The sequence below is a fragment of the Dermacentor andersoni genome, chromosome 6, assembly GCF_023375885.2.
Source record: "Dermacentor andersoni chromosome 6, qqDerAnde1_hic_scaffold, whole genome shotgun sequence".
In the NCBI taxonomy this organism is placed as follows: domain Eukaryota; kingdom Metazoa; phylum Arthropoda; class Arachnida; order Ixodida; family Ixodidae; genus Dermacentor; species Dermacentor andersoni.
The window spans coordinates 10527877-10536507 of NC_092819.1; the positions used below are offsets into that span (position 1 = coordinate 10527877).

The window sequence follows — 8631 nt, forward strand, 5'->3', positions numbered from 1 at the left end:
TACCTGCACCGTGCTCTGCCAGATGTTGCGCGGGCGCGCGCGCTCCGCGCGCGACACCACGCGCAACGCGGCGTGGTTTCGCGAAAGATGTAAACAAGAGAGGAGGGTGGCCCAAAAGGCGGAGCATCGCCATGAGCAACGCCGAATTCCGGCTTCACTTTTGCTTCACAAAGAGTGACGTCAGGGCCTCTCCTTAGTTTCCTTCCTCCGTGGGAATGCCGGTATATTGTGGATTCGGATTGGCATCGTTCTCGTAGGAGAAAGTGTCTGCGTTCACCCGGTCGACGGAACGCAGGCGTTAGGTTCACCCAAACGTCACGTCCGGGATGTCGCATTCATTCTTTGTTTTTCGCGTCCGTGATGTCACATCCGTCTTTGGTTTTGGCGGCAGAATGGCAAGCTCAAAGGTGAGCTACGCTCAAACAACTGGTCAAAGATGTGGATCGTTTATTTTTTGGGGCTTGTGCTAGCGTAAGCTATCGTAAGTACTTCACTTTTCCATTCGATGTGCCTCTACTATGCAAAGCTACGCTTTCGGCTGCCTGATACTTCATTTCCAGGTTCCTTACCAGCTTATTTTCCTTGTGACGCATCCCGCGGACCGCCGCACCGATCAGCCAGTGCTACAGTGTACTAGCGCCGAGAACGCATATTAGACGACACTGTTTATCTTAGGTTCCTTCAAACTTCTAAGAGCCTTTTTCACAATCACTTAAACGTAACATTACCTGGTTACGGTGCTGCTACACGGCAGAATGTGTAAATGGCAGATGACCCAAGTGCGGCATGTGCGCGCACTTGTTTAGAGAAAATAAGGAGTATTCATCATTTATCTCGCAATGTAAACGCACATTCCTGACACATGGTTCAGGTCTGCCGTCCGCCGACTAAGGGCGGTAGTGAATGAAGTCGCTAAATGAGTGCTTTGCGGCGTCATTAAACGCGCGGGAAACAGCGTTTGTTTACATAGTAATATGAGCCTTTACATAGCAATATCGCTGCGCTGTCAACAGCCATTCTCTAGTAACCTTTCTCCGCAGCGTAACGCTCGAGTGCTCTATGCAGATGTGACAAAGGTTGTGTGTGCGGTCGGTATTTGTGATTTTCTAGAAAGAAGCTTCATTACAAAGTGCATGATCGGGCTGCGTGGTCGTCCATTCTACTAGAGCGGGACAATCAATAAACGATACAAGCATGGACATACACATGCTGTTGCCAAATAACCCTTAAGGTGGGTCCATTTAATACTGGTGATTTAATCGTGGATGAAGGCTGGGATGTTCTCTTTATGCGCTTGCTTCAAAGTAGGATAAATCGTAACTTGGCCAACAAATTTTACTAGTGTTATAAGGTTTTGTGAGAAAGGGTGTTGTGTATGGCTTTGTAACGAGTCATTGTCTCCCATCGCACGTGTATATCCCGGCTGGAAGTTATGTTCATGTGCTCAAGAGTGCTTCAGGAACCCTATTACAGCCACTTGTGAATTCTGGTCCTATGTAAGCATTAAGGGGTTTTAGCACTCATCTTAGTGATCACCTTAGACGTTAATTCTATAGTGTATATTGTTAACTGACAATAAGCTGGGTCTGGTAAGTTTTACATCTTGACACTAAGAACCTGTGGCATGATGAGTTTGCGCAAAAGAACAGTGCAGGTGCCATCATATATACATTCATTGTCATTCACGCACACTATTGGAGGGACTCCAATCTACATTAAGTACAGTGCAATCGGCGCCAGTACCAGTGGTCGCTCAATGTGTGGTTTGGAATTTACGCCAGTGCAATAATCAGTACCATCTTCAATCACGCACTGACTGGACAGCGTTATGTGAACGAAATCCTTGAAGGAGTGGTTGATGAGTTTCTCAGTAAAGTCCCGCTGTCACATCTTCCACTTCTGCTGTATCAGCAAGATGGGCCACCTGCATGCAGCAGCAGCCGAGCACGAAACTGGTTGGGTGCTACTTTTCAAATAGATTGGAAGGCACGAGCCTGTAAAGAGGCCGGCTAGGTCACCTGACCTCTCCGTTAAGTTTCTTTCTTTGGGGTTATGTGAAAGATTGTGCCGGACGTCAGCTTAGACGGACGTCACATTAGTTCAAGGTAAGGATAACGGATGTCTGCCATAGAATTCCGGCATCGGTCATCAAGAAAGCCACTAAAGGTGTGATAAAATAGACAGTACTGCGTAGCTGCAAAAGGAGACCTATTTGAACACGTCCTCTAGGCTGATGTTCAACGCAGCTTACGAATTAATAGATAGTAAGAGCACACAGTTTTTTTTTTGTCTGTGTGTGTGTGTGTGCCGACATTCTGATTGCCAGTTCGGCTCATAGAAGTGGTATATTTAATTTCGTGAACGCATTGGTTTTGCCTTTTCTCTACAAGTTGGTCGCTTTCCAGTGTGTTTATTTCGCTTTTATTTGTTGACACGAACCTGTTTTTGCAGCACGTGTACACTTTCATGAAAAATAAAACGCTCACTTTATATTGGCTTTGGTCCGAAGCAAGTTTCTGGTGCGAAATATAACTTCGCCCGCACTCTTTCGATGCGGTGCGAGCAAAGTCTGGATTTTGAAACATTCTGTGCCTATTACATTGCTCTTCACATTTCGTGTGTGGTCAGAGCTGCACTTTGGCTGCGTTATCAAGGTGCTTTTGTTATCATTTATCAGTCGGCCTTGAGAGAGGGATAAGTGTGACGTAGAGAGAAAGGAGAAGCTGCGAAACCTGCTGTTGGGGCTCCTTCCGTACCATTATCAAGGTGGTGCGCTGTCTCTTCGGGTTTGCGATAGGCAATGCAGTTACTTTCAATCAGCTTATTTGAGGGCACTGCTTTATGATGCGGGTGAGAGTTCACTCACATGGTATTTTTCATAGTTCGTGAGGTTATTTTCCAGTCGGTAAAATTGTACGCAATTAGTATGTCGCTGAAAACACTGCAGTTAGATGTCATTTTGGGATGCCAACAAATGCCTCATTGACACTTTGAAAATTATGAGAGTACTTCTCGAGTTAGATAATTGTAATTACCAAATTAAATCTCAGTAACGAAAGAATTACTGGCTACTACTCCACTTTACTGGAAACAATATGCACTAGGTTTTCTTCAAGTAACGGAACTTTTTTTTTTTTTTTTTTTAAATCTTAGTGCATGATAGCTGTGGAACACTCTCTCTCTTCATCCCTATACCCCGTTTTCCAGTGCAGGGTAGAAAAACGGACATGCGTCTGGTTAACCTCTCTGCCTTTCCTCTCTTCTATTTCTCTCTCTCTATAATTCACTCAGTAACCATAATGAGGCCAAGCCAGATTCACTCGAAATCAGAATCGACAGCAGTCATGTGCGGCAGCACTTATGCTCGGACTAGCAGAAAAAAAAAAGAGGCTGCAGTTTTGCAGAAAGGCGAAGCAGTGTTAGTGATAGCCAAGTATGCGACAATTACACGAAGGAAGATTACACCAGCAAGGGGACTCAGGCTGTGAAATTGAACTGTCTCCTACTATGAGGTCTTGTATATACTTAGCGCCGTTACTTCAGTGCTCAAGTCTTCGAGGTCAAACGAAGTTTCTTGAAGTGCAAGAAATATATATATATATATATATATATATATATATGTATCGTAAGGAACCGCTTTATTCCAGCCAAGCTCGGACTACTACCTCGAGGATTAAACTGTGCTGCTAGTGATGATATATGCAGATGAAAAAGATGTGCAGATGATGAAGTTGAAAGTCAGGCATGTGTTGTGCCCATGCTAATTCTCTCTCGCTGTGGAAGCGGCCGCCTGGCTGCGCGTAAGTACTATAAAATGCGTCAAGTATTTGGTTTTAAGCGGGAGACATGCACATTGACATGGTAATTGACAGGTGATGTCTGCTCAACGACCGCGGAAAGTCGAATAAAACACCAGAAATTTTTTGCATAAGCCAGGAACGCACACAGGAGTCCAAAGAACTTCGTCACCAGGAGAAACAGTCACAGCACAGTGGGTCGAGTCGTAACGAAACTTGCGAGCGTCCTGGGAGACGCCTGTGTTAAGCGGGGCGAGGCGACTGCACTCCGCGAGGCGAGACACAAACTGTTCCAAGAAAGGAACTGATGGGGGTACAGGAGTCGAAAGGAATGATACATCAAGAATGAAACTTGGTGAACAGCCATAGATGAAGAAAGAATGTTAAAAGCCAGTAGTACGTTGCGTAGCCATGTTATAGGCGAATGTCATGAACGGCAGGATTGCATCCCCGTTCGTGTGGCCAGGGCGGATGTACATCGCAATCATGTCAGAGAGGGTATGGTGAAAACACTCCGTCAAGCTGTTGGTCTGCGGATGGTAACTGGAAGTCGTCTTGCGAATTGTGTTAGAGGCGCACAGAACTTCGGTAAGGATAGAAGAGAGGAAGACTGCTGCGGTCACTGAGGAGAACGCGCGGAGCGCTGCGGTGTAAGATAATGTTGTGTAGAAAGAAATCGGCGACTTCAGCAGCAGTCCCGGATTGTAGAGATGCTGTCTCCGCATAGCGTGTTGGATGGTCTATGGCCGTTATAATCCAACGATTGCCATGTAAGGTCGTGGGAAGAGGACCGTACAAGTCTATTCCAACTACTTCAAAAGGCGAAGCGGGACAAGGCAGAGGTTGTAAAGAGCCAGAAGGAGCTGTTGGTCGTTTGCGGCTTTGACAATGAACGCAGGGTGCAGCGACTTCATATTCTGTTGTAAGTCTTGTGGTAGCCTAGATGAACAGTCGTCGCATGATCGTGAAAGGCTTCAAGCACCTCACATTGCAGAGAACATGGTATGACCGCGACCCATTTGTTGCCATCGATGTGATAAATGTTGCGATGTAAAACCTCATTGTGCAGCTTGAATTGATTAAGTTGTCGACGAAGTCAGGCGTTTGGAGGTGACGAAGAATCTTCCATGTGTTGGAGAATAGTTCAGCAGTATGGGTCGATGCGTTGGTGGGACACAAGGACAGATGGGCTGTCGTGTCTTAGCCATTCGAGGGTTACAATGGGTAAAGCCAATGAAGAGGACTCGGGACGTACAGAATCACGGAGAGGTTATGGTGAATCGTCATGATTCTTCAGAGGGTAGCAAGAGAGAGCATTGGTGTCTTGATGCTTCTTTGCAGCCCTGTAGGTGACATTGAAATCGTACTCCTGTAGGTGAAGCACACAGCAACCCAGGTGACCTGATAAATTCTTTAGCAATGAAAGCCAGCACAGTGTGTTATGGTCGGTAACGACTGTGAAATGGCGGCCATGAAGATATGGGCGAAATTTTTGCACTGCCCAACAGCAAGGCACTCCTGCTTGGTTATGGTGTAGTAATTCTCTGCACTGGTTAGTGCACGACTAGCATAAGTAATTACTCGTTCGCGGAATGTGTTGTCACATTGCAGTAGAATGGCACCGAGACTGACTGCTAGCATCGGTGTGAAAGGTGGTGGGCGTGGTCGGATCAAAGTGGCACAGTACTGGGTCTGACGTCAGGGCATGTTGCAAAAGCAGGAAAGCATGTTCACATTCGTCGGACGAAACAAAGGGCGCATTACTGGCGAGGAGTTGATGGAGCGGGGACGTAAGCGTAGCGAAGTTGCGTATGAAGTGCCGGAAGAAGCAAGTCCAAGAAAACTGTGAATGTCTTTTTGACGCAGTGGACACAAAATTCGAGGATGGCAGTAAGCTTCTCGGGGTCCGGTCGAATACCTTCTTTGCTGACTATGTGCCCCAGAACTTTGATGGCCTTGCTGGCGAAACTGCATTTGTGTGTGTGTGTGTGTGTGTGTGTGTGTGTGTGTGTGTGTGTGTGTGTGTGTGTTGCGTGTGTTGAGCTGCAAACCAGCATTTGCAAGAGAGGCAAGGACTTCATCAAGACGTTGCAAATGTTGTGAGAACATGGTTGAAAACGCAATGTCGTCGAGATAGCACAGACAGGTTTTCCATTTCAAGCCACACAAGACTTATCGATCATGCGTTCGAATGTGTCAGGCACATTGCAGAGTCCAAAAGGCATCGCACTGAACTCGTAGAGCCCATCAGGGGTAGCAAATGTCGTTTTTTCTTTGTCGGATTTGTACATCGGTATTTGCCAGTAGCCTGGTCTAAAGTCAAGGCTAGAAAATTATTCAGCACCGTGGAGTGAATCTAGTGCATCATCCATCCATGACACAGGGTAAACATCTTTGCGCACGATTTTGTTCAGCGCACGGTAATAGACGCAAGAACACACTGAGCTGTCTTCGTGACAATTGCAACGACATGAGTGTCAACAGCTCAAGTGACAGTTGATCCACGAGGCAACAGTTGGGGTTCGAGAGTTTGGTTTATTGCAGTAAGCAATGCCGACCCCTCAGAGAAGCGAATAAGGCCAGGAGTAATCAGAATTGCTCGAGATAGGGTATGGTCATAGGGTAGAATGAGTACGCCGCCATCCACAATGTTACAGGAGTTGACACCTATAATCTCTCCTCTAGGTGGCCAAAGAACGTAATCGGAAGAGGTGACGAGACAAATGCATTCTTCGTGGTTAGGAAAAGAATTGCCAGTGGCATCCAGTTGTGTGAGGCGCTGACGACAAGAGATAGAAGCAGACGCCAAAGAAGTCCCACCCCAAGATGAGTTCATGGGTCACTCACGAAATACCGCAAAAACAATGTGGTGAAGAATTTAGTCTATGGACACACGAACAGTACACGGTGCGATTGGACGAATAATAACGTTGGCTGCTGCACAAAGAGAAAGGCCGGAGTAAGGCAATTCTTGTGTTTTATAGAGTCCCGAACAGTCACATGGCAATAATCGCCAAGCATCTTGTAACATGGAGCCACCTCAGAATTGCACCAAACAAAGATGATGGATGCAGCCAGTCTTGCCAGATAACTACATTTTGACTATTCTGTATTGTTTGCATTTATTGTGCAAAAGGAATTCTCGCAGAGAGTTTTATCTTCAGTGGCCTTCAGTTGACGTCATCTGCTACAACTAGCACATAAGTTAACTCCATAGCACCACTAGGATGGAGACATTGTGTCGTGGGATGCTTCCTTAAAAGTGGACAAGAAGATTCTAAAGGAAAAGTGTGAGATGGTCACAGTAATAACCAAGGCATTTGGCATGGGAATGACCCAGCTATGAAGGTATTATCAGATGTGGACAAGCATACAATACTAAATGGCGCCTTGCACGAGTCCCAAGTGTCAAATGTAATGAGTATTGTGCATTGAAAGGGCCAAAAATGTTTTGTACATGCAAGGGAACACTATGGGCATTTGATAGCAGTTGCTTAGATGTACTACATTTAAAGGAACCAAACGAATTCCCTTAGACATAAGCATGCAGCAAATTCAAGGACTAGATGAAGCTTCAAAGAAACTGCATTTCATGTAGGATAGGTGTGAATGACCTTTGTGCATGAGATCAGTGACAAAAACACTAAATGAATGCAGTACAGTGTCTGTATCATATCTTGTGCAGACCAAACTAGCCTGGAGTTTCAGCATTCCTTGTCAGTACATTTAAATAGGCACAACATTGTTCAAAGTGCAATATTCTTCTACAAAACATAATATGCAAGATGTAGCATGCTAACTCTCGTGGCTCAACAACTACTGAACCGAAACCTCAATGAGCAGTGAAGCGTCCTTGTAATTTTCATCGTAACCATACTTTTGCTCTTGAAAGTGAACCTCTTTAGTGAATTTGCTTGTGTATTAATTTTTCTTTAGGCAAGTATTTTTTATACATGTTAATGTCTCAATCCTGCTTTCTCTTTCCGGAGCTAAAACAAAATGCCTCTTATTTCAATTTGATCTTTTGACCTAGGAAGCCATCATCTGGTGCTGTGTACAGCAAGCACATGCTTCGGGCAAGGAGGGAGCCAGCACCATATCTACATCAGCAAGAACCTCGGTGCTCAAAATAAACATTTTCTGTGCAAATACCTGTCTTTTTATACTTCCAGCATGAATTAATAAGTTTTTTTTGTCTTCACATGCAGGAAGGTTTATAGGAATAAATAGTGACTGTTGAATGCCCAGGAAAAGCCTTGAAGCCATTCTACTTGTACAGTGATAAAGTACATGTGTACTTGAACTTGATAGTACAGAAACGAAAGGCAAAGTAACAGGCAAAATGCTCGGGGCAGCAGTCGTATAAATGGTAGATGAACACAGCTAATTGTGCTGTCCAGTTTCATTCAGTTTGACGAAGTGTTGCAAGAATTGCCTTCAATATAAATCATTCAGTTTAGCCAGCTAAAGTCGAACTCGTACAAACTTTGGAATGTCTGCTGAGAATATTAGCATACATGGTATGTGTGCATCCTTCAGCAGCACTACAAGCCCAATAAGGTTTTTGCGTTACTGTCCCCCCTCCCTTGGGGTTATTGCAGTGTCTACTTCAAGTGCTTGAGGGTATAATGGAGAATGACTCCAATTTGCTATAAATATGTGCAGTGTTGATGCAGAAATGAGAAGGCTATATAAATATGCAGGACAAGAGCTGGTAGGCCTGGTTATAAGCATGAATAAGAAATTTATAGATCAAAGGCAATATGAATACAATATGTTAAATGACATCCATATGTGGGAACTGCCCACATGAAAGGAAAGAAAGTGCAATGCT

At 44.9% G+C, this 8631-nt stretch overlaps 1 long non-coding RNA gene across 2 annotated transcripts; it reads left to right on the forward strand.

Moving 5' to 3' along the window:
• Positions 1 to 265: 265 nt before the first annotated feature.
• Positions 266 to 7946, forward strand: LOC126521683 (uncharacterized). 2 transcript variants are annotated; one of them, XR_008610324.1, is made up of 2 exons: positions 266 to 407; positions 6483 to 7946. It is a non-coding gene; the product is annotated as an uncharacterized lncRNA (long non-coding RNA). The 2 variants fall into 2 exon arrangements; XR_008610323.1 differs by having other exon boundaries at positions 393 to 481.
• Positions 7947 to 8631: the final 685 nt, after the last annotated feature.